Here is a 24029-nt window from a genome sequence, read left to right on the forward strand (position 1 = left end):
TAACGTTTCCTGTGGCAGTTTAGTAATTGCTGTAGCAACAGCAATAACTTGGATTTATGTAGAATCTCTGATGTGATTCTAAACACCCCAAGGCAGTTCACAGGAATGTTACTGGGCCAGATCTCACACCATGCTCCAGAAGGAGATATCAGCTGGCAGTTTACTACCCCCGGGAGCTGGAAAGCAAAGGAAAATGGCATAAAAAGGAACAAAGAGTTGGAATTCCAGTTATGTTCCCACTGTCATGCAATTGAACAACAAAGAAAAACAAAGAATACTGGAAATGTGGAACAAAGACAAAAATTACCGGAGAAACTCAACAGGCCTGGCAGTATTGGTAGAGAGAAAGCAGAGCCAACATGTTTTTCATTGTTCTGAAGGAGGGTCACTGGACCCGTACCTTTGACTATGCATTCTGTCCACAGACAAATGCTGCCAGATCTGTTGGGTTTCTCCAGGTAAGAATGGAAGTGACCTGGCCATTAACCGTTTGGATGCGGGAATACTGCAAATGTTGGAAAACTGAAATAAAGTAAGACAACGCTGAAAACATTGTGTGGGCAGGGCAGGGCCAATGGAGAGAGAAACAGAATCAACATTTCAGGCTTGCGGCCTTTCATCATGTTTTCGACGCATTTTACCTAAACCTAATGATGGTCATTTCACCAGGCTGGTTGGATTTTAAGGAGACTTGGGACACCCATGCATTATGACACGTGTGTATGGCTGCAGAGTTGACTTGTTTCGAGTTGATCAATTCAGGGGCTGATTTTCTTCCCTGGGGGGAGACCCATTACCACCAACTGTGCTCCCACCAACCACCATAAGATTGGAATGAGATGCTTCTTTAAACATGTTCACGTGCAGCTGTTCATTTCGCTTCGTGTCATTTCAAAATGAGGTTTGACGTGGCATTTTGTTTGATACTCCAGTGTCTTCAAAGGAATTTGATAAAAATAATGTGGAATTCTATTAATGTGATTTACTCAGAAATCCCTGTACTCCAGCATGCTATGGCAAAATTCCATATATGGAATGTGGAATGGCTCTTGGTTGTCAGACGACACTTCCAGCACATTGAGGATGAAGCTGAATATACTATTGTTGATTTAGTTTTAACACCACTCTCCAAGATCTGAATTGCTGATTCCACTCCATGGAGTGTTGGTCAGTGTTAATTGAAGATATTTCCTAATTAACCTGATAAAAGATGTTTTTACTCACCTCTAGAGCAAGTGGAACTTGAACCCAGGCCGAGAGGGAGAGTCGCTGCCAGGACACCACAAAATTAGTTTCATTTTTAAAAAAAAACCTAATGAACCTGTTCAGAGCTGTTATCAAATACCAATGGAGCAGGTGGATCTTGAACTCTTGGCTTCGGAATAGGGACACTACCAATGCACCACAAGAGACTGTGGTGTTAAATTTCATCTTACTTGTGTTAAATTGTTTGTAGGTGCTAAGTATTAACTGAGGATTAACATGTACTGCTATAAATTAGAACACTCTGGCTCACTGTTGTAGGAGATGAGTGCTAAATCAGTAATTTTGTAAGTAAATGATTTCTTTATTCATGCATAATATGTGAAAGTAGCTGGCTGACCAGCATGTACTGCTCATTCATGGTTGCCATTGAGAAGGTGGGGAGGATCGGCACAATTGAACTTCTGCAGTCCACATGATGTAGGTAACCCACACACAGGCTCTACCTGCTCCAGAGGTCATAGAGTCATAGAAATGTAGAGCACGGAAGCAACTCACCTATGCTGTCCAGATATCCAAAACTTTTGCCAGCATGTGGCCCATATGCCTCTAAACTCCTCCTATGCATGTCGCCACCCAGGTGTCTTTTAAATGTTCTGGCCCTTATGGAGGGAATTCCAGGATTTTGACCCAGTGATAGTGAAGAATCAGCGACATATTTCCAAGTCAGGATGGTGAGTGGCTTGAGTGGAGGGAACTTCAAGTGGTTCTGTCCTCACATATCTGCTGTCCACATATCCCTTGTCAATCTAGAAGGACAAAAATCACACAACACCAGTTTATAGTCCAACAGGTTTATTTGAAAATATTAGCTTTCGGAGCGCTGCTCCTTCATCAGGTACTAGTGAGGGAGGAAGACCTTAGACAAATAATTTTTAAGGAAAAGATCAAAGGATCATACAACTTATGCAAACAAATTGAACGCACCTAAGCTGGCTCTTAAATCTTTAATCACTCAGAATGGAGGTGCTGGTATCAATTGATTAATATGCAAATCCCAGAACTTCTTTCAAGCTGTCACCTCTTGTATATTGATAACACCTTCACTTATCTCGGGGCAGTGACTTGAAAGGAATTCTGGGATTTGCATATTAATTAATCAAAATCTGCACCTCCATTCTAACTGATCATAAATTTAAGAACTAGCTTAGGTGTGTTCAATTCATTTGCATGAGTTATATGACCCTTTGATCTTTTCCTTATAAATTCTGTGTCTAAGGTCTTCCTCTCTCACAAGCACCTGACAAAGGAGTGCTGAAAGCTAGTATTTTCAGATAAACCCGTTGGACTATAACCTGGTGTTGTGCAATTTTTGACCTTGTCCAACACAGTCCAATACTGACAATTCCACATCTTCTGGAAGGAAATGGTTGTGGGTTTAAGTTTTATTGAAGAAACCTCAGTGAAGTTCTGTATGCATCTTGTAGGTGGTATATACTGCAGCTATTGAGCCTCAGCAGTGGAGGGAGTGGATGTTAGTGGATGTGATACTAATCAAGCAGACTGCTTTATCTTAGATAGTATCAAGTTTCTTGAGTGTTGTTGGAGCTGCAGCCATCCAGGCAAGTGGGGAATATTCCATCAAACTCCTGATTTGTGTCTTGTAAATGGGAGACAGGTTTTAAAGAGTCAGGAGGTGAGTTATTCATTGCAAGATTCCAACCCCTAACCTGGTCTTGTAGCCTCAATATTTGCAGGGTTAGTCCAGTTGAGGTTTTTGGAAAATGGTAACCCCTAGGAGGTTGACCAGGGACTCAGTGATGGCATGCAATGAATGTTAAGAGGCGATAGTGAAATGTTGTATGTATATAAAGATTAACTTCAATAATCCTTCACCACTTGTCTTTCTGAAGTTTGGCATGTTTGCCTAAAAATGAAGTCTAAAAACAAGGAAAATATTTTGAGACAGAAAAATTACAATCCTTATATATTTGGGTCAAAAACTTAAATTACTTCATCCTCACAAATCTACCTGTTACACATACATCCATTCATATTCCAATTAGGTCACCTCTGACTGTTCTAAACTCCACTGGACACGGGCCTACCCTTATCTAGCCTTTTTTTACAAAGCAAATACTAAGGCTACTAAGGTCAGGGGCTAGGACTCTTGCAGTAATTAACTCACCTCCTGACTCCCCAGAGCCTGTTCATCATCTACAAGGCACAAGTCAGGAGTGAGATGGAATACTCCCTACTTGCCTGGACGAGTGCAGCCCCAACAACACTCAAGAAGTTTGATACCATCCAGGACAAAGCAGCCTGCTTGATTGGCATTACATGCACAAGCATCGACCACCAAAGCTCAGTCGCAGCAGTGTGTACTGCCTACAAGATGCACTGCAGAAATTCACCAAAGATCTTCAGGCAGTGCCTTCCAAACCCAAAACCACTCCTGTCTAGAAATATAAGATATAGATATATGGGAATACCACCAACTGCAAGTTCTTCTCCAAGTCACTCACCATCCTGTCTTGGAAATATATTGCTGTTCCTTCACTACCACTGGGTCAAAATCCTGGAATTTCCTCCCTAAGGGCATTATGGGTCAATCTACAGCACACAGACAGAAGTGGTTCAAAATGGCAGATCACCAAAGCCTTATCAAGTGTAACTAGGAACAAGTAATAAATGCTGGCTAGCCAGTGACACTCACGTCCCTTGAATTGAAACACTTTAACATCCTTCATTAAGTGCATGACCTCTACTTTACATATTTTAGTATTTTCCTGATTGTTTCCTGCATCCTAACTTTCTGTGACTCATGCACTTGGACATCTAGATCTCTCTACATTTCAGAGATCTGTAGCTTCTCACCATTTAGATAATATGCTTCTATTTTATTATTTCTGCCAAATGGACAATTTCACATTTTCCCACATTATAGTCCAATTTTCAAATCTTTGTCCATTCACTTAACCTATCTGTGTACATTTGTGATCTCCTCTGCCAGCTTTACAATGCACTTTCCTAACTGTCTTTGTGTCATCAGCAAATTTACCAATTATAACTTTAATTCCTTCATCTAAATTATTAGTATAAATTGTAAAGAGTGAGGTCTCAGCTTTGACCCCCATGGCACACCACTCGTGACATGCTGCTGGCTAAAAAAAGACCCTACTCTCTGCTTCTTGTAAGCAGTCAATCATCCATCCACACCAATATGTTACTCCCTACACCATAAGCTTTTATTTTCTGAAACAAACTTTGATGTGGCATCTTATCAAATGACTTCTGGAAATCTAAGTACAATACATCCTCTGGTTCCCATTTAGCTACAGCACGAATTATTTCTTCAAAGAATTCCACTAAATTAGTTAAAAATAACTTTGCTTTGACAAAACTACTTTGGGTCTGCTTGATTACTTCGAAAGTATCCAAGTACTTTTCTGACTGGTTGGACCAAAAGATCTATTTCTGTTCTGTACGACCTGATAATGCCAAGACCATCTAACATTTTCCCTATGACAGATTATAAGTGTCTGCAATTTCTAGCTTTCTGCCTCCCACTCTTTTTGAATAAATGAGTTATATTAGCTACATTCGAATCTAGAGGAATCTTCTCTGAATCAAATGAGCTTTTGAACAATAAAAGCAAAACACTAACTATTTCACTTGCTAGTTATTTTAAAATCCCAGAATGAAATCTGTCAGGAACTCACAGTTCCTACAAATTACTCGATAATACTTTCCTGATGATAGATAATTGTCTTGATTTCCTCACTTTCAATTCCTGATTTATAGTTATTTCCGGGATGTTATATAAAAGATAAAGTCACCATAGTCTTACTAGACCACAAAACTGCTTTCTCAGAGAGTGCGAGAGACGACTGGTGGTGGCTTACCCTTCAGGTTATTATACTTCAGGCAATAGAGAGATTGCGAAGGAGAATCCTTCGTGATAAACTCATCTGTGGAGGAATTGAAACAAAAAGAGAAATTACTGGAAAATCTCAGCAGGTCTGGCAGCATCAGTGGAGAGCAAGCAAAGTTACCATGTCACATCCTGAAACATTGAGTCTGCTTTTTCTCCCTAGGTGCTGCCAGACCTGATGACGTTTTCCAGTAATATCTGTTACTGTTTCTGATTACCAGTCTGCACAGTTCTTCGATATTTGTTTGCAGAAATTGAAACCATGTTCTTGGCATCATTCTGCAATGCAACACAGACATCTAGCCAACTGAGCTAACCAACCACATTCTGCTCTGGACTTACTTTTTGTCAGACCAACACTTACTAGATTGACTTTTTTTAAATATCTGAAGCTCTTCCTATTTGCTTTTGTATTTCTCTCATACTCTATTTTTTCTCTCCTTATTAATTTTCTAGTAACTTTTTTTTAAATATTCTGTTCAATTTTCAAAGTTCCAAATCAATGCAACAGTTTATAATTACTGATCTTAGAATTTGAGGTAATCATCTCCAACAGGAAAAATATCTCAAAAGTGGAGCAATTATTCCCACTACAACTTTTTCCTGTCCTCCATCTTGGACTACCCAGAATCCTTGTGTATTACCCAATAAGTAAAGAAGGCATTTGGTATCCTGATGAAGGGCTTTTGCCCGAAACGTCGATTTCGAAGCTCCTTGGATGCTGCCTGATCTGCTGTGCTCTTCCAGCACCACTAATCCAGAATTTGGTATCCTTGCCTTTATTGGTCATTGCATTGAGTATAGGAGTTAGGAGGTCATGATGCGGCTGTACAGGTAGTTTTCCTACAACGTGTGCTTATTAAATGCGATTTGTCTGTATCGCGATTTGTGAATTGCCAACCTTTTTTTAATAAAGCAACCTCCCATTCGTGTTGCGTGATTCTCAACCCCGGCACTAGGTGCCGTAGTGCACGGAGGACTGGACTCCGCGTCGGCATCACGTGATCAGTCGGCTCGTGTGCTTTCTCGAGATGTGCTTTGTGGAAGGCATTGCGAAATGTTTGTGCTAGTGGACTTGGAAAAGCATCATAAAAATGTCTCTACAGTCTGAGGACAAGAAGCTGGGGAGCAATCTGTTAATTTAAAAACTTAACGAGATGAGAGTGAAATTTCGCTAGAATTGACTGGCAGTAAATGTTCAGTGTTGAGGAGTAGTTTGAAACTTGGCTTTGTTGTTTGTATTGACCTTTTTCTCTCGTTTTGTTTAAGAAATATATTTAGATGTTAAGGAATATCTGCAGACTTGAGAATCTGTTTCAGTGACTAATCACTATGGTAACCAACTGCAAAAAAACACCAAAACAGGGGCTTGGACATGGTCAGTCAGCTGCTCAGGGTGGTCAAAGTTAGGGAACTTTGCACATAGTGGGTGATGGAGAGAAAGGTGGGGGCACACTGTTACATTTGGTGCATGTGTGGAGATGTCCTGAGGGAGTGAGTAGTCTGTGTAAAAGAGATTCAGGGTTAGTCAGGGTCAGATGTTAGCGAGGATGAAAGTGTGTGGTGAAAATGTTGCAGGAAATGATGGATACATTAGCAGATATAGAGTGAGTATGAGGTATCAACGAGAAGATGGTGGCATTTTCACTGGCAGAGTGGACAAGGTTATTGATCTTCTTCCTATATTGCATGCATTCCTTCAGATGTTCGAGACTGCACAGGCCTGGATGGTAACCACTGTCCAGTTTGGTATGGTTGCAGTAGAATAATGTCCTCTGTTGGCCTGGGAGAAAAGGACGCACTGCAACACCTCTACCCCAGCAGCAGCATCTCCATGTCCCTATCCACAAATGGAGGCTCCAATTTTCCATTGTCTGCAATGCAGAGCACCTCTGGACTGACAGCTCTTGTCTGGGTGCACAATATCTTTTTAAGGATGGTGGTGCACTGCAGATGTTGATCAATTCTGGGATATCCAGGATAAGGTGAGCTGTTTTGGAAGTGGCACATGGTATGATGGTGCTAGAATGTGTGAGAGGCCCATCAAAAGGTGGGGTCAGTAATAAATCAGGCAGGTTTTGTAAAATAAGGTCATAGATGACCCAGGCAACACGATGTGAAACCCTCTGAAAAATTTGACAAAACTGACACTTAGCAAAACAATGTAAGATTCAGCCCTTGCACCGTGGGCGGCACAGTGGCACAGTTATTAGCACTGCTGCCTCACAGCGCTTGATCTGGGTTCAATTCCTGCCTCAGGCGACTGACTGTGTGGAGTTTGCACGTTCTCCCCGTGTCTGTGTGGGTTTCCTCCCACAGTCCAAAAATGTGCAGGCCATGTGAATTGGCCATCCTAAATTGCCCGTAGTGTTAGGTAAGGGGTAAATGTAGGGATATGGATGGGTTGCGCTTCGGCAGGTCAGTGTGGACTTGTTGGGCCGAAGGGCCTGTTTCCACACTGTAAGTAATCTAATCTAATCTAATCAAAGTAGGTTTCATTCTGGGATCTGACGTGTACAGTGCTACCATTGGATGGAATCAGAAGACTGACTAGAATATAATGCAGCCGGCAGGTATAGATATGAAAAAGGTGGCGCTGGAAAAGCACAGCAGGTCAGGCAGCATCTGAGGAGCAGGACAGTTGACGTTTTGGACATAAACCCTTCATCAGGAATGTGGAGGGGGAAGGGAAATAAGAGATAAAAGGAGGGTGGGGATGGGGCTGAGTGGAAGGTAGCTGAGTAGGCGATAGGTGGATGCAGGTGGTAAGTGATTGTGATTGGTGGGTGAGGAGGGTGGAGCGGATAGGTGGGAAGGAAGATGGACAGGTGGGAGGTCAAGAGGGCGGTGCTGAGTTGGAGGGCTTGATCTGGGTTGAGGTGGGGGGCAACAAACACAATAGATGAGGTGGGTGGATGTGCAGAAAAATCTCTGTTGGATGTGGTAGGATCCTTTGGGGCCTTGGGCAGGGGTGAGGGGGGAAGTGTATTTATACCAATCGAGAGTAATCAGTTGATGATTCTGATGAATTGAATTGTACAGTACTGTACAACAGGTCAATTACAACAGATTAAAGTTCACTTAGACTGTGCAATTGTTTACGTCAGACTAATTACTATTTTTGTTTCAGTTTTTACTGGTATTTTTGGTGGTTCACCTCTCATCCTGTTTTCCCATAGGCCCCATTATTTCTATTATACAATTTTCTATAACACAGCATCATGTGGAACACAGCTACAGCCTTCTAGGAGAACTGCCTGCACAGGACATTGATTAGGCCAGCTTTGGAATATTGCGTGCAATTTTGGTCTACCCACTATCAGAGTGATGTTGTGAAACCTGAAAAGATTCAGAAAAGATTTGCAGGCATGTTGCCAGGATTGGAGAGTTTAAACTAGAGGGAGGGGCTGAATAGGCTGTTTTCCCTGGAGCATCGGAGGCTGAGGGGTCACCTTACAGAGGTTTATAAAATCATGAGGGACATGGATAGGGTAACTAGACAAGATTTTTTTCCCCAAGATGGGGGAGTTCAAACCTAAAGGGCATTGGTTTAAGGTGAGAGAGGAAAGATTTGAAAGGGACCTAAGGGGCAACTTTTTCACACAGAGGCTGGTCCATGTATGGAATAAGCTGCCAGTGGAAGTGGTCGAGGCTGGTATAATTACTACATTTAAAAGGCATCTGGATCAGTATATGAATAGGGTTTGGAGGGATATGGGCCAAATGCTAGTAAATGGGACAAGATTAATTTAGGATATCTGGCCAGCATGGATGAGTTGCACTGAAGGGACTAATTCCATGCTGTACATCTCTATGATTATAATTTTCTGATCTCTCTTTGCAGAATTACCTGTCTTTTGTTCGAGTTTGATATCATTTTTGACTTTTTTAGCTAACCATGGATGGCCACACGGTCCCTCAAAATTTTTCTCATTTATTGGAATGTATTTATTCTGCGATTTCTGGATTATCCCATTAAATATTTGCACTGTATCTCTCTTGACCTTTCATTTAACCAAAATTGCCAGTTCACTTTCACTAGCTATTCTTAATGTCTAAGCCATTTGACCGAAGGTAGGATGAACCAGGTGTGTGAATATGAGTTACAATCCTACAAAGGGGAAAAGAAGCTCTTGCCTTCACATTGTCATTTTTTTTAACACAAGTCAAAATGTCAGAGTTAAAGTGTCTTGTGAGATTGATGGTCTATCTTGTACAGTGACAAAGATTTGGACATTTTATTAAGGTTCCTCAATTAATTCTACAGGAAAAATGAGCCATTACTACCTTTGAGGCATGTCAGCATTTGATAGATTTTGAAAAACTGATGATAATTCCTTGGAAGAAGAGATCATTGACTTGAACACATTATATAAAAGATTTATGAAACCTTTCAATTTAAAGATCATGTGAGTATTTAAATTGCTGGATTGTATTAGAATCCCTACAGTGTGGAAACAAGCCCTTCGGCCCAACAGGTCCACACCGACACGCCAAAGAGTAACCCACCCAGACCTATTCCCCTCCTCTATTTACAACTAACTAATCAACTAACCTACACAATCCTGAACACTATGAGCAATTTAGCATGGCTAATTCACCTAAACTGCACATCTTTGGACTATGGGAGGAAACCAGAGCACCCAGAGAAAACCCATGCAGACACGGGGAGAATGTGCAAACTCCACACAGACAGTCACCCAAGATGGGAATTGAAGCCTGGTCCCAGGCACCGTGAGGTAGCAGTGCTAACCACTGAGCCACCATGCTACCAAGAGAAGTGATTGCTGGGCCTCTTGCTGAGATATTTGTATCAGCGATAGTCACAGATGAGGTGCCGGAAGACTGGAGGTTGGCAAACGTGATGGCACTGTTTAAGAAGGGTGGTAAAGACAAGCCAGGGAACTATAGACCAGTGAACTTGACCTCAAGTTGCTGGAGGGAATCCTGAGGGACAGGATGTACATGTATTTAGAAAGGCAAGGACTGATTAGGGATAGTCAACATGGCTTTTGCATGGGAAATCATGTCTCACAAACTTGATTGAGTTTTTTGAAGAAATAACAAAGGAGATTGATGAGGGCAGAGCAGTAGATGTGATGTATATGGACTTCAGTAAGGCGTTCGACAAGGTTCCCCATGGGAGACTGATTAGCAAGGTTAGATCTCATGGAATAAAGGAAGAACTAGCCATTTGGATACAGAACTAGCTCAAAGGTAGAAGACAGAGGGTGGTGGTGGAAGGTTGTTTTACAAACTGGAGGCTGTGACCAGTGGAGTGCCACAAGGATCGGTGCTGGGTCCTCTACTTTTTGTCATTTACGTAAATGATTTGGATGCGAGCGTAAGGGGTACAGTTAGTAAGTTTGCAAGTGACACCAAAATTGAAGGTGTAATGGACATCGAAGAAGGTTACCTCAGACTACAACAGGATCTGGACCAGATGGGCCAATGGGCTGAGAAGTGGTAGATGGAGTTTAATTCAGATAAATGCGAGGTGCTGCATTTTGGGAAAGCAAATCTTAGCAGGACCTGTACACTTAATGGTAATGTTCTAGGGAGTGTTGCTGAACAAAGAGACCTTGGAGTGCAGGTTCATAGCTCCTTGAAAGTGGGGTCACAGGTAGATAGGATAGTGAAGGCAGTGTTTGGTATGCTTTCCTTTATTGATCAGAGTATTGGGTACAGGAGTTGGGAGTCATGTTACGGCTGTACAGGACATTGGTTAGGCCACTGTTGGAATATTGCGTGCAATTCTGGTCTCCTTCCTATCGGAAAGATGTTGTGAAACTTGAAAGGGTTCAGAAAAGATTTACAAGGATGTTGCCAGGGTTGGAGGATTTGAGCTATAGGGAGAGGCTGAATAGGCTGGGGCTTTTTTCACTGGAGCGTCGGAGGGTGAGGGGTGACCTTATAGAGGTTTACAAAATTACGAGATAGGATAAATAGACAAAGTCTTTTCCCTGGGATCGGGGAGTCCAGAACTAGAGGGCATAGGTTTAGGATGAGAGGTGAAAGATATAAAAGAGACCTAAGGGGCAACATTTTCATGCAGAGGGCAGTATGTGTATGGAATGAGCTGCCAGAGGATGTGGTGGAGGCTGGTACAATTGCAACATTTAAGAGGCATTTGGATGGGTATATGAATAGGAAGGATTTGGAGGGATATGTACTGGGCGCTGGCAGGTGGGACTAGATTGTGTTGGGATATCTGGTCGGCATGGACGGGTTGGACTGACGGGTCTGTTTCCATGCTGTACATCTCTATGACTCTATGAATCTGTATGTGCTATCAAGGATTGTGCTAAAATATAACTGATGTTGCAATAATAACTCTATTTTTAGAGAAGGAGACTGTGCCCACACTGCCCTCCCCCGCCCCCCCGCCCCACCCCCCACCACCCCATTCCTCGTTGAATCAGCTATCTAATTTTATTTTTAAATATCCCCTCGGAAAGAGAAATTTTCATAAAGTATGTGAGATCTTTTGTGGTGTGTTATGGGCCAGGTCAGATCCTCTCAAAATGTTTTAAGAAGGTAATTTTGACCCTAAATTTTTCTTATTTTAAAGGCAGATTTTAGGCAGCTGTTTCAGGTGTGATGCAAAACAGAATTAATTCATACATTGCAGTTGAAATATAAACAAAAGAAAGTGGAATTTAGAATAACTTAAGAACTGGAAAACCTTAACTTGACCCGAAGCAACTTAACAAATTAACTATTCCAATCCAGTAACATCCCATAAGGATACTCCTTGGTAAAAAGGTAAATTCAGACACTGTATTCTTACAACCAGGAGGGAACAACATCCACAGAGATTTCAAAGAAAGTCAGCCAGGAATCCTTTACTGAAACTTGCAACCCTCCTGGTACTCAAAACATCTTGTGACTGCTACAGCAAAAAAAAATCTCAAAATAAACCTGTACTGGGAGAACTGGCCACTCTGCTGCCATTGTTAAAACTGTTTGAAAAACCACTGTAGAATCTCGTCGGCACGCTAACTACTTCAGCACCTCTGCCTTTATTCCCTCCCTTCAAAAAAAAACCCAAGTCAAGAAAACTACTTTAAAGTGATAGTATGGTCACAAGTGGCACAAACAATAGAAGATTTGATGAGTCACAGATTTGGGAATAGTTTGGATTGCTATGCAGCAATCAATGCAATTCAAACATGGAACAGTCATAGAGTCATAGAGATGTACAGCATGGAAACAGACCCTTCGGTCCAACCCGTCCATGCCAACCAGATATCCCAACCCAATCTAGTTGCACCTGCCAGCACCCGGCACATATCCCTCCAAACCCTTCCTATTCATATACCCATCCAAATGCCTCTTAAATGTTGCAATTGTACCAGCCTCCACCATATCCTCTGGCAGCTCATTCCATACATGTACTACCCTCTGCGTGAAAAGGTTGCCCCTTAGGAATCTTTTATATCTTTCCCCTCTCACTCTAAACCTATGCCCTCTAGTTCTGGACTCCCCCATCCCAGGGAAAAGACTTTGTCTATTTATCCTATCCATGCCCCTCATAATTCTGTAAACCTCTATAAAGTCAACCCTCAGCCTCCGACGCTCCAGGGAAAAAGGCCCCAGCCTGTTCAGCCTCTCCCTATAGCTCAAATCCTCCTACCCTGGCAACATCCTTGTAAATCTTTTCTGAACCCTTTCAAGTTTCACAACATCTTTCCGATAGGAAGGAGACCAGAATTGCATGCAATATTCCAACAGTGGCCTAACCAATGTCCTGTACAGCCGCAACATGACCTCCCAACTCCTGTACTCAATACTCTGACCAATAAAGGAAAGCATACCAAACACCGCCTTCACTATCCTATCTACCTGTGACTCCACTTTCAAGGAGCTATGAACCTGCACTCCAAGGTCTCTTTGTTCAGCAACACTCCCTGGGACCTTACCATTAAATGCATAGGTCCTGCTAAGATTTGCTTTCCCAAAATGCAGCACCTTGCATTTATCTGAATTAAATTGCCACTTCTCAGCCCATTGGCCCATCTGGTCCAGATCCTGTTGTAATCTGAGGTAACCTCTTCGCTGACCACTACCCCTCCAATTTTGGTGTTACTTGCAAACTTACTAACCAATACCTCTTACGCTCGCATCCAAAACATTTATGTAAATGACAAAAAGTAAAGGACCCAGCACTGATCCTTGTGGCACTCCACTGGTCACAGGCCTCCAGTCTGAAAAACAACCCTCCACCACCACCCTCTGTCTTCTACCTTTGAGCCAGTTCTGTATCCAAATGGCTAGTTCCCCCTGTATTCCATGCGGTCTAACCTTGCTAATCAGTCTCCCATGGGGAACCTTGTCGAACGCCTTACTGAAGTCCATATAGATCACATCTACTGCTCTGCTCTCATCAATCTCCTTTGTTACTTCTTGAAAAAACTCAAGTTTGTGAAAATGACTTCCCACGCACAAAGCCATGTTGACTATTCCTAATCAGTCCTTGCCTTTTCAAATACATGTACATCCTGTCCCTCAGGACTCCCTCCAATAACTTGCCCACCACTGAGGTCAAGTTCACTGGTCTATAGTTCCCTGGCTTGTCTTTACTGCCCTTCTTAAACAGTAGCACCAAGTTTGCCAACCTCCAGTCTTCCGGAACCTCACCTGTGACTATTGATGATACAAATATCTCAGCCAGATACCCAGCAATCACTTCTCTAGCTTCCCACAGAGTTCTCGGGTACACATGATCAGGTCCTGGGGATTTATCCACCTTTAACCATTTCAAGACATCCAGCACTTCCTCCTCTGTAATATGAACATTTTGCAAGATGTCACCATATATTTCCCTACGGTCTATATCTTCCATATCCTTTTCCACAGTAAATACTGATGCAAAATATTCATTTAGTATCTCCCCCATTTTCTGTGGCTCCACACAAAGGCCGCCTTGCTGATCTTTGAGGGGCCCTATACTCTCCTTAGTTACCCTTTTGTCCTTAACATATTTGTAAAACCCATTTGGATTATCCTTAATTCTATTTGCCAAAGCTATCTCATGTCCCTGTTTTGCCCTCCTGATTTCCCTCTTAAGTATACACCTACTTCCCTTATGCTCTTCTGAGGATTCACTTGATCTATCCTGTCTATACCTGATATATGCTTCCTTCTTATTCTTAACCAAACCCTCAATTTCTTTAGTCATCCAGCATTCCCTATACCTACCAGCCGTCCCTTTCACCCTGACAGGAATATACTTTCTCTGGATTCTCGTTATCTCATTTCTGAAGGCTTCCCATTTTCCAGCCGTCCCTTTACCTGCGAACATCTGCCTCCAATCAGCTTTCGAAAGTCCTTGCCTAATACTGTCAAAATTGGCCTTTCTCCAATTTAGAACTTCAACTTTTAGATCTGGTCTATCCTTTTCCATCACTATTTTAAAAAGAAAAGAATTATGGTCACTGGCCCCAAAGTGTTCCCCCACTGAGACCTCAGTCACCTGCTCTGCCTTATTTCCCAAGAGTAGATCAGGTTTTGCACCTTCTCTAGTAGGTACATCCACATACTGAATCAGAAAATTGTCTTGTACGCATTTAAGAAATTCCTCTCCATCTAAACCCTTAACATTATGGCAGTCCCAGTCTATGTTTGGAAAGTTAAAATCCCCTACCATAACTACCCTATTATTCTAAAAAGCTGAGATCTCCTTACAAGTTTGTTTCTCAATTTCCCTCTGATTATTAGGGGGTCTATAATACAATCCCAATAAGGTGATCGTCTCTTTCTTATTTCTCAGTTCCACCCAAATAACTTCCCTGGGTGTATTTCTGGGAATATCCCCCCTCAGCACAGCTGTAATGCTATCCCTTATCAAAAATGCCACTCCCCCTCCTCTCTTGCCTCCCTTTCTATCCTTCCTGTATCATTTGTGTCCTGGAATATTAAGCTGCCAGTCCCGCCCACCCCTGAGCCATGTTTCTGTCATTGCTATGATATCTTCCTTGGGGTCTGCTTTACGTGGAGTTTATTATATGATATGGACAGCCTAAAACAGACAGGCAGGGTCCTCAAAATGACAGGTCCTGCAGCGGAATGTGGCCACTCCTTGTCAGCTTTCTACAACAGATCTTATTCTTACATTTGTTAATGTTACTAACAATACTCTCTTAATTCTGCAGATGTCCAGTTGGCAAAGCCTGATTACTGACACTGAAATCGAAACCTGTCCAGTGTGTGATTGAGAGCTGACCCCATGGTGACCTGACATTGAGATGATCCAACCAGACGAATTGCATGGTTCTCCCCCCACCCCGAATCGCTCAAGGCCGCGACTGGTGCCCAGGACCCCTGCAAGAGCACCCACCTACCTTACCAACACAGAAGCTGCAAGCCTGGCCTCTTGTAGGCCCGACCTCATGGAAAAGCAGAACAAGGCCCCATTGGTGCAGGAACAAAACCTCACTCCGCGGCCACCCGACATTGAGGAGGCCTGACCTTCCAGAGCCGCCCTTCAACTGGTGTTCAGCACCACATCAGGAACACTCACTCACCGCCAGGAGCCGCTGGCTTCACTCACCGATATCTGGGATCGACTAGGAGCAGCTACCTACCCAGGAAACATGGAAGATGTGCTGGATTTCAGGTGAGACTGAAAATTACGGGTTTCAATTCTCCCCTCCCCAACATACTCCTAGCAAACATCCAAGCCTTTGAGAACAAGATGGATGAACTTAAAGCTAGACTCACCTTCCAAAGCAAATTGAGGGACTACTGTGTGCTCAGTTTTACAAAGCCATGGCTCACCCCTGCTTCTCCTGACTGTACCTTACAATGTAAGGGCTTCTCAATTCACTGATGGACTGCATGGCATCCTCGGGCAAGGCAAATGGTGGAGGTCTCTGCGTCCTGATCAACACTCCCTGGTGCTCAGACGTGGTAACTCTGGTGAGTTACTTCTCCCCGGACCTAGAATATTTAACAGTGAAATGCCATCCTTACTACTTGCCACAGGAGTTCACCTCTACCATTCTGACAGAAGTCTACATCCCATCCCAAGTGGAAGTGAAGAGTGCACTTGATGAAGTGTGCAACATTACATACAGTCTTGAGACAGAATATCCCAAGGCCTTGTTCATTGTAGCCAGTGACTTCAACCAGACTAATGTCAAGCATGTGCTACCAAAGTTTCACCAACACACCTCCTGTCTCACCAGAGGTTTGAACATCCTTGACAATTGCTACACAACCATAAAAGAATGATTGCTCTATACTCCATTCATATTTTGGAAAATCTGATCACAATGGCTGTGCTTCTCCTCTTGGCTTACAAGGAGAAACTGAAGTGTGAGGACCCTTTACAGTCGGTCGTGCAATGTTGGTCTGAGGTAACGGAACAGCTTCCATGGGACTGATTAGAGTGCGTGGACTGGTTCACATTCAAGAACTCAGCTGCCAACCTAACATGAGTACGCCACCAACGTCACAAACATCATCAGTAAGTGTATAGGAGACTGCGTGCCGGAGACGTTTAACCAAATATTCCCTAACTGGAAACCATGAATAAACTGGGCGATCCATTCCCGACTGAAGTCCAGGTCTGAGACGTACAATTTGGTCCACCGACCCTAAGCAGCAAATCCAGGTACGACTTTTGCAAGGCCATCAGAGACACCAAGAGGCAATACCAAATTATGTTTGAGACCCAGACTAACCACGTGGACACCTGTCATTTGTGGTAAGGCTTACATGACACAACGGGCTATAAAACGAAGTTGAACAGAATTACAGGCAACACTATATCACTACCTGATGAGCTCAATGCATTCTACGCTCTCTTTAAACAGAAGGTCAGTGATATCACCTATCCCAACAGCCTCAGATACTCCTGTCCTCACAGTCACCACCTCAGATGTGCGATCAGCCTTCTTAAGGGTGAACCCATGGAAAGCAACAGGCCCGGATGGAGTCCCCAGTCATGCACTCAGATCCTGTGCAGACCAAAGTTCCAAAAACTCTCAACCCGCTGTGAGAGAAAAACAAAACACCAAATCTCTGTTATAAATGGCAATCCCTGGATTTTAAACAGTGATCCTGCATTCTAGATTCACCCACAAGAGGAGCCATCCCTCCACACCTACCCTGTCAATTTGCCTCAGGAGTTTACATGTTCCAATAAAGTCTTACTTTTCTGAATACCACCAGCCTTGCCCGAACAACCTCTCCTCATTGGTTCACTCCAGGTATTAGTTTTGTGAACATCTTCCGAAATGCTTGAACACATTTACATTATTCCTGGAATAAAGTGATCAATACTATGCACAGTATTCCCAGTGCAGCCTCACCACTAATTGAATTGTAATCTCCATGCTAATGTGTTCAATAGTCCTTGTATTATTTTTTCCCCTGAAGCATCAGAGGCTGAGGGGTGACCATATAGAGGTTTATAAAATAGCAAAGGTGTTTCCCTAGGGTGAGGGAATCCAAAACTAAAGGGCAGTTTTAAACTAGTTTTAAGGTGAGAGAGGGAAGATTTAACAGGGACCTAATGGGCAACTTTTTCCACACAGAGGGTAGTTTGCATTTGTCACAACTTGCCAGAGGAAGTGGTAGATGCAAGTATAGTTATAACGTTTGAAAGACATTTGGGCAGGTACATGAATAAACACAGGTAAATGGAATTAGTTCCATTTGGGAAACCTGGCCAGCATGGATGAGTTGGACCGAAGGGTCTGTTTCTGTGCTGTATAACTCTATGACTCTAATGATAACAATCTATGAGCTTTCCTAGTTATTTAGTGTACCTGCATATTAACCTCTGCAATCAACTTCCCTCCTGGACCTCCCAAACTCACATGGTGATAATTCTGATTTTGATTTCAATGTAATGGCCAACATTTATCATTGATACAACATTATTCAAATATAAAAACCTGATTATTAACTTATCACTTTTTGTGGGAACTTGCAGTGAAACCAGATCACCGTATTTCCTCCATTACAGCATCGACAAACTTGAAAAGTACTTCATTGTAAGCAATTCCCTTGGAGATGACAGGCTGAAGCCATGAACGATGTTGTAAATAAAACTCAAATTTTATTCCTAAAGTTCCTGAGCTATAGGGAGAGACTGAATAGGCTGGGGGTGTTTTCCCTGGAGCGTCAGAGGCGGAGGGGTGATCTTATAGAAGTTTATAAAATCATCAGGAGCATGGATAGGGTAAATAGACCAAGGCTTTTCTCTGGGGTAGGGGAGTCCAGATCCAGAGGGCGTGGTTTAAGATGAGAGGGGAAAGATTTAAAAGGGACCCAAGGGGCAGCTTTTTCACACAGAAGGTGGTGCGTGTATGGAATGAGCTGCCAGAGGAAGGGGTGGAGGCTGATACAATTTCAATATTTAAAAGACATCTGGATGGGTATATGAATCGGAAGAGTTTAGAGGGATAAGGGCCAAGTGCTGGCAAATGGGACTAGATTAATTTATGATATCAAGTTGGACTGAAGGGTCTCTTTCCGTGTTGTATATCTCTATGACTCTAAGTTCTTGATTGAACCATATAAATAGTGCAAATTCTGTAAATTTTAAGTACATTCAAGTAGCTTGCAGTGTCTAATAAGATGGGTAGAGAAGCAATAGCATCAAATCGGCCAGCTCTTTTTCTGATTCTATTCATAAAGTAAGCAACTTTAATTTACATTTCAGTCTGGCTCAATGTCTTAATTCAGTGGGTGGATGAGTCAAACAGACCAGCAAGTTGGACTCTCATTCCTACTCTAAATAGGCAAGCTTGGCAGTGAGGGCAGTAGTATGTCTAGGATCTGGCCTCAAACCCAATGGAAACTCAGATAATATGCCTAAATGAGGTCCAGGAAGCTTATCTGGACGTGCTACATGACTGCATGTGACACAAGCATGGCATCGGTTTGAATTGTGATAGGCCAGCTGGCTGATGGCCTACCAAAAAGTGAGCCTCCATGCTCCAACACGAATCATCACTATTTGGACAAGCAGCACAGCAGGGGAGGAGTAAAATTGTTGAGTTTTTGTTTTAAAAGGTCACTTTGCAGCCTGTAATTTTCCCAGTTTACAGCAATGCCCTTGGCCAGCTTTGTTTCATAACCTAGCTGCCAACTCCCTTCACGATGTTTAAAAGTTAAGTCATCAGGGTTTTAAGACATTGCAACAATTGTCGAGCATCAGGCAAATCTTTTCAAAAGCTATCAAGTTCCGAGTTCTATTTGGCATTGACGAATGGCGTATGCGAGTTGTTAGCATCCGAACATAACACAGCTACTCCATTTAGAATAACCACTCTTCATTTTGGGAAAAAAACAATTTAGTTTATGTTATGTCCCAAATGACAAAAAAGAATGTAATAACCAATTAGTGTTTGTAAGAGGTTTGCTGAACATTATTCCAGCCACAAAGAAATTCATGCGACAACATTAAAATGGCTATATTTTCTCAGGAAGATCCAAATTGAAAACGAGGCCTGAGAAAATGTTTCCTAAGAAGCATTTTGTCTCAGCTATTTTCTTCTTTAATGTTGACATCTTTTATTCTCCATTTTTTTATTTGTTTATGAGCATCACAGATCAGGCCCCATGTTTATGGCCTACTCCTAATTGCACAAAAGCAGTTATAGAGTCATAGACTCCTACAGCACAGAAACAGACTGTTCAGACCAACCAGTCATACAGTCGTAGAATCTTAGAATTATAGACTTCTACAGCATGGAAACAGGCCCTTCGGTCCAACTTGTCCATGCCGACCAGATTTCCTAACCTTATCTTGTCCTATTTGCCAGCACTTGGCCCATATCCCTCTAAACCCTTCCTATTCATGTACTCAGCCAGATGTCTTTTAAATACAGTAATTATACCAGCTTCCACCAATTCCTCTGGAAGCTCATTCCATACATGCACCACCCTTTGTGTGAAAAACTTTTCCCAAAGGTCCCTTTTATATCTTTCCCCTCTCACCCTAAACCTATGCCCTCTAGTTCTGGAACTTCCCTACCCCAGGGTAAAGACTTTGTCTATTTACCCTATCCATGCCCCCCATGATTTTATAAACCTCTAAAGGTCACCCCTCAGCCTCTGACGCTCCTGAGAAAACAGCCCCAGCCTGTTCATCCTCTCTCCATAGCTCAGATCCTCCAACTCTGGCAATATCCTTATAAATCTTTTCTGAACCCTTTCAAGTTTCATGACACCCTTCCAATAGGAAGGAGACCAGAATTGCATGCAGTACTCCAAAAGTGGCCTAACCAATGTCCTGTACAGCTGCAACATGACCTCCAAATGTACTCAGTGCTCTGACCAGTAAAGGAAAGCATACCAAATGCCTTCTTCACTATCCTATCTACCTGCGACCGATTTTCAAGGAACTATGTACCTGCACGCCAAGGTCTCTTTGTTCAGCAACAGTCCCTAGGACCTTACTATTAAGTGTATAGGTCCTGCTCTGATTTCCTTTTCCAAAATACAGCACCTCGTATTTAACTAAATTAAACTCCATCTGCCACTTCTAAGCCCATTGGCCCATCTGGTCCAGATCCTGTTGTAATCTGAGGTAACCCTCTTTGCTGACCACTACACCTCTAATTTTGGTGTCATCTGCAAACTTACTAACTATATCTCCCATGTTCATATCCAAATCATTTAAATAAATGTCAAACATAATCCCAAACTAAACTAGTTCCACTTGCCGACTGGCCCATATCCCTCCAAACCTTTCCTATTCATGTACCTATCCAAATGTCTTTTTGATGTTGCAATTGTACCTGCATCCATCACTTCTTCAGGAAGTTCATTCCACACGCGAAGCCTCTATGCAAAAAGATATTGCTCCTCGTGTCTTTTCTGAACTGCTCTCCTCTCACCTTAAAAATGTCATCTTTAAATCCCCCATTTTAGGGAAAAGACTACAATTAACCCTATCTATATCTCTCATTATTTTATAAACTTCCAAAATGTCACCTCTCAACCTCCTATGCTCTAGTGAAAAAGTCCCAACCTATTTGGCCTTTCCTTTATAATTCAAACCTTCCATACCCGGCAATATCTTGGTAAATCTCTTCTGAACCCACTCCAGCTTAATAATATCCCTCTAACAGGGCGACCAGAACTGGACACAGTATTCCAGAAGAGGCCTCACCAATGTCCTGTACAACCTCAACATGACTTTTCAACTGTTACACTCAAAGAACTAAGCAATGAAGGCAAGTGTGCCTTTGTAACTACCCTGCCTGTATGGGATGCAAAGTTAAAAATCACACAACACCAGGTTATAGTCCAACAGGTTTAATTGGAAGCACACTAGCTTTCAGAGGCTCCTTCATCAGGTGATAGTGATGTATGTGATGCAAACTTCAAAGAATTATGTAACTGAACCCCTACTTCCCTATGTTCTATGACAATACAAAAGATCGGATCATTAATTGTATAAGCCCTATCTTTGTTTGCCGTAACAAAATGCAATACCCAGATTGAACACCATCTGCCATTTTTCAGCCCATTGACCCATTTGATCAAAGTTAGCAGCAATGCTGTGGGTCTAAATGTGAGTCAAATTTAGGCCAACCAGGTAAAGACAGGAGTCCCATTCCCTAAAGGTCATTTGTGATCCAGATATGGGTTTTCTCAACAATTAGCAGCAGTTTCCTGGTCATCACTTGGCTCGTAATTCAGGATTTGCATTGAATTCAATTTTCACCATCTGCTGTGATGGGATTTGAACTCAGGTCCCCAAAGGCCGTAGTGCACCTTTCAGGTACAGACAGTACGGAGCTGCTCTGCAAGGTCAGAGACTTTTACCTCTTACCTCTGAACAGGACCAGGAACGATCCTGCGGAGATGCTGAAACATCCTCATCCCAGCAACAAAAGAAGAAGCATTGTTCATTGTTGTACCACTCTCCCACTTATCCCCACTGTGAATATATTCGTAATATGCCATAGGATCTGCCCCTAGGTCACAATGCACTCTCTCTTTTATCTCCTGTGAGGACCAGTGGAATTTCCATTGGTCCCATAAGACATCTCCTTCTCCATCTCTGAGGATTAGACCACTGTTAGCTCAGAAGCATCAGCCATCAGCACACACCACCAACAGCTCCAATCCTCACACTTTGGAGGATCTGCTAGCTAGCTTAGAGAAAGAAGCATGTGCTAGTGCAGTCTTCATTGCCACACATCCACAACTGGATGAGAAAGAGGTGTTCCAGGTCATTGGCATTCACACCACTTCCAGAGATCAAAGACCTGCTTAGCCCGAGAAAGGGAAGGATCCCGATGGGTCAGCAATTCGTGACTCCATCGGCATATAGAAGCACACACAGGTTTTGAAAAATCAGAAAACTGGATGCTAGAAATCAGAAACAAAAATAGTAATTATTGGGAAAACTCAACAAGTCTGGCAGCATCTGTGGAGAGAGAAAAAAACAAGTTAATGTTTCAGCTCCAGTGACCCTTCTTCAGAAGTCAGAACTTCAGGACATATTCTGAAACAGGGTCACTGGAACGGAAATGTCAAGTCTGCTTTCTCTTCCACGGATACTGTCAGCGTCCCCAGCAATTTCTGTTTTTGTTTCAAGATTGGAAAAAGCCGAGCCAGGAGAATTAATTGAGCCAAAGAAACAAGCCCAAGTAATAATGCCTGCAAATCTCTCTAGAAGCATGTAATATGTAATCTAGCAGTCAGCGACCACTGAGCTGAGCCAGTAAACCTATCTGAACAATCTCACATTTTGGCTTTTAGATTTTTCAACAAATATTAGTGTGTAATGCTCTGGATATAGTAAAGTTTCTTTACTATTGAGCCAGACATTGAGTATAAAGTGTTGAAGAGCTTGATAATCCCAAAGTCTCCCTTTTACTGCACAATACAGACCTAAGTATTGAACCTGGGATCCCAGGTTCAAATCCTGCCACAGCTGATCGTGGGATGCAAATAAAAATCTGGAATTAAGAATCTAATGATGATTATGAAACCATTGATAATTGTCAGAAATACCCATCTGGTTCACTAATGTCCTTTAGGGAAGGAAACTGTCATTCTTGCCTGGACTGACCTACATAAGACTCCAGACGCAGAGCAATGTGGTTGACTCATTACTGCCCTCTGGGCCCAGCCAGTAATGTCCATGTCCTGTGAATGAATAAAAACACTCAGGAGGTTGGGGTCAGGGAGTCTATATGTTTACTGTCCAGAGAGTGGCCATAGTCATCAATGGTCCATGTAACAGGAGAAAGTGAGGACTGCAGATGCTGGAGATCAGAGCTGAAAAATGTGTTGCTGGAAAAGCATGGTCCATGTAACAGTCCACCGAAATGTGTGAATGCAGATGGGGAGCTGTACAGATATTAGTCAGGGGTCTACTCATTCATTGTTTAAGGCTGTCTGACTAAGTCACTCAAAGGGGTGGTCAGTCCTGAGTTTCTGTTCACTTAATATCAACAGGGATTATCAGGGTCCACTGCTCATGGAGAGAAGCCAGTGTATTTACGTGTGGGTATTGAAGGCAGAGTGCTGGGATGCAGAGGGGATTGAGGTGGTGTGGTGGTAATGTGACAAGATTATTAATCCAGAATCCAAGGCTACCGCAGTGAGTTTGAACCTCATCATGACACATGAAGAAATTTGAGTTCAATAAAAAGCAAGCCTTATAAAAATCCATCTGGTTTGCTTCTGCCATTTAGGGGAGGAAATCTGCTATCCATACCTGGTTTATGTGTGACTCCAGTCCCAGTCATTCGAACCATCATGTCTGTGGCGACCATGATGCTATTTTAAACTAATCCCATTTGCCTGCACATATCCCTCTGTTTACTGCCTATTCATGTGTCTGTTTAAATGCCTTTAAACATTTCTATTATAACTGCCTCTACCACCTCCTCTCACAGCATATTCCAGGCAC

Source organism: Chiloscyllium plagiosum, unplaced genomic scaffold, assembly GCF_037043375.1.
Source record: "Chiloscyllium plagiosum isolate Xiang-an unplaced genomic scaffold, Cpla_swu_hap1 HiC_scaffold_1, whole genome shotgun sequence".
In the NCBI taxonomy this organism is placed as follows: domain Eukaryota; kingdom Metazoa; phylum Chordata; class Chondrichthyes; order Orectolobiformes; family Hemiscylliidae; genus Chiloscyllium; species Chiloscyllium plagiosum.